The 2,878-nt window shown below is 56.7% G+C and overlaps 1 pseudogene; it reads right to left on the bottom strand.

Moving 5' to 3' along the window:
* Positions 1-775: 775 nt before the first annotated feature.
* On the bottom strand, positions 776-2,547 carry LOC144142103 (uncharacterized; annotated as a pseudogene).
* Between the last annotated feature and the right edge of the window lie 331 nt (positions 2,548-2,878).

Below are 2,878 nucleotides of genomic sequence, written 5' to 3' on the forward strand. Positions count from 1 at the left end.
TTTCAGCGGTGTAATCGGCACCTGTCGCTCTGACGTCTAACTGACCGCACCTGACACCCGTGGCAGGATTTAGAATGCTCCAACAGGTCCCTCTCCATGCCGGGCCAGTAGAAGCTGTACTTTATCCTTGTTTTGGTCTTTTTTACCCCCAGGTTCCCCCCCCCCCCCACATTGACTCGTGGGCTAGATGGAGTACCTTTTTTCGTCTCTCTCTGGGAAGTACCACTTGCCTCACCCTGGCTCCAGCTATACAGTCCCAGTGAAAGAAGATTCCGTCTTCCACAAACATGCCCGACTTGCCAACCTTGGCATCTTCCCACGCCTTCGTTAAGCTCTCGTCATTTATCTGGGAAGTCTGGAGAGCGTTTCTCTAGCTGGCTGGATGGGCCGCGTCTAACGCATCGGGGATTTTCTCCACGTGATGGAAGCTCCCCGTCTTCCCTACTAAGTAAGCAATTTACTCATTTGGCTAGTTCGTCCGTAATTGCGCATAACATCTCAACCTTTTCAGGCTCCCTCACCGCCCCTGGCACACTCATGCCCAGGGGTAATGCGGCTAGCTTTGCTTCGACAGCTTTCCCGAAAGCTGACGTCAGCCTGACCGTGCCGAATGGTTCGCTCGACAAAGGGGCCAACAAACTTTCACGAATTACGGTGATTTCGCTGCCCGTATCCACTACCGCCTCCAAACGCTGCTATCCACAGACGAGCTGAACGACCTGTAGCTTTGACCTGCCTTGCTTAAGGTTCGGCCCCGACATTGCCACTTTAGCTGTTAGCACTGTCTCTGCGCGTGTCGTCCCCCCGCTCACTGCTTCAGCTATTCTCTGAACTCTCTGTGCCTGCGTGTTTGGGGGGCGGTGTGGCCCTCCTTTTCCAGCGGTGGGTGTGGGGCAATTTTTCGGGATGTGACAAAGGTAACACCGCAGGACTCCTCTGTCTGCGTTCGCCCGTTTCGGTGGAAAAGGGTCTGCGTGAGGGGTTCCCGGTTTCGAAGCGCGCCCCTTTCCTTTCGCCTGTTCGAATGTTTGAAGCACCTTCGCCACCTCGGTTGGTTTCAGCCAACTCTCCCTTTCTCTAAGCCGCACGTACTCGAGGCCCTCGGCGCTGACAGTAGCATTAATCCGGTCCGCTACCATTAGTTCAGTTAGGGTCTCCTTGGAGTCTGCCCCCCTCGCCTGTAGGTAGAACGCAAAATACGTTCTCACCCGAGAAGTAAACTGCGCCCAAGACTCGTCTGTTCTTTTAGCGGCACTCTCGAACCGATCAAGGTACTCTGCCGGTGTCAGTCGCCGCTCGCTCAAGACAGCTGGCTTAACTGCCTCATAGTCCATACACTCCCGCTAGCTGAGGTTGCGCAGTAGGTATCGGACACGTTCGGTCAAAACCTACATGATGTGTACGCGGCTGTTATATGGCACCTCGAATGTTGGGAACAATTTTTCCACCACATCGAACCACAGTGGCGCGTCCGCATCGCAACGCAACTGGCAGCCTTTCAACACCTTGGAGCACTGCGCAACGGGGTCCAAGCTCACCTGCCGGCAATCGCTGCCTTCCGAACCCGTGCTCGGTGGCCCACTGGTGGAACTCTGGAGCTCGACTCTCCGAAGAGCGATTTTTTCAGACTCGAGCTGCAATTCTTTAATCCTAAGTTCCATACGCTTCAGCGTCATGGCTTCTGATTCGCTTGCTACTGTTGGTAGTAGCGTCTCCTGCTCACCTCCTGCCACGCCACGGGGCGCCTGCCGTTGCGGACCATTTCCGATTGTTTCCAGAGGCCCTGGCGGGTCGTCCGCATTACTGTCCTTGTCCAGGCGTGACAACCATGCGCCTTCCTACCTGCACGCCATGCTAACCTTAAATGCACGCAAGAAACCCCACTCACCCGACGCAGACGCCTCGATGGTCCGTCGCCCAGGGCCCGGTGTTAGGTGCTGTGGTGGTCGCCTTCGATGATGGCTTGTTGGCTGGCGGGTTTCGACCCTCGGTCTTCAGACTGGATGCTTGCCAAGGCTGCTGTCTCCCCGTCTGCGCCGGTGCAGGGCGGGTTCAGTCGTTCGTCGTTGACGCTCCGAAGCGCCGAGTTCTGTCGTGGCTGCGCCAGTAGACACCCCTCCTTCAGGGTTTGTGGTTCATTGACGGCGGCGAAGGAGCCCTTCGCTGCGGGTGCTTGGCGGTGGTGGTGGCCAGGTATGAGACAAGGGAACGGCGACGGCAGATTCGATGAGCAAAACGAAGAAAACTGTATTTACGGTTATTCACAGAAGTTGGTTACAGAAAGTTGGTTACAAAATTGATTAAACATGGCTGTCACAAGGCTGCACCCTAGGCATCAGGCCTTAGCGGTCGACTCTGGGTTACGCCCCATACGGCAAGGTTCTGACGTGCACTAAGCACGGAGGCTCGCTGGTCATTGATGACCTCAAAGATTACAGCCAAGTCTCCCGCTGACCGTTATGCCCGGGATTATGATCCCTCGTGTCCGTTGTGAGCCGGGCAGCACACCTGATTGGTCAGAGCGACATCTCGAATCCCACCAATCATGAGGCCAAACGCCGCGTTCCCAAACTTCGCGCCCTTTTCTCTTCTCCCCAGACAGAGCGGACGCAGGAAGACCCGTACACGTGCACAGGGCAGCTTTGCAACGGCCAGGCGCCGCGGCACTTGCAAAAGCCGCTGCCCGGGCTTACGCACTCCAATCGTAACACGGTGGCCCCGAGGCACGCAACCCCAAAGCGGCGTTTTACTGCCCTAATTGGCCGCGCCCTTTTTGCGCAGCCGAAGGCGGGAGCCGGGCTCTTCAGAACTAGGCCGGCGGCCACAAAGAGAAGCAGGGGTGGCGCTTACAAAGAACGTAGTCCCGGCATAGCCACCA

This window comes from Haemaphysalis longicornis, unplaced genomic scaffold (assembly GCF_048455015.1).
Source record: "Haemaphysalis longicornis isolate Haplotype H1 unplaced genomic scaffold, Haemaphysalis longicornis Haplotype H1 scaffold_1, whole genome shotgun sequence".
Classification (NCBI taxonomy): domain Eukaryota; kingdom Metazoa; phylum Arthropoda; class Arachnida; order Ixodida; family Ixodidae; genus Haemaphysalis; species Haemaphysalis longicornis.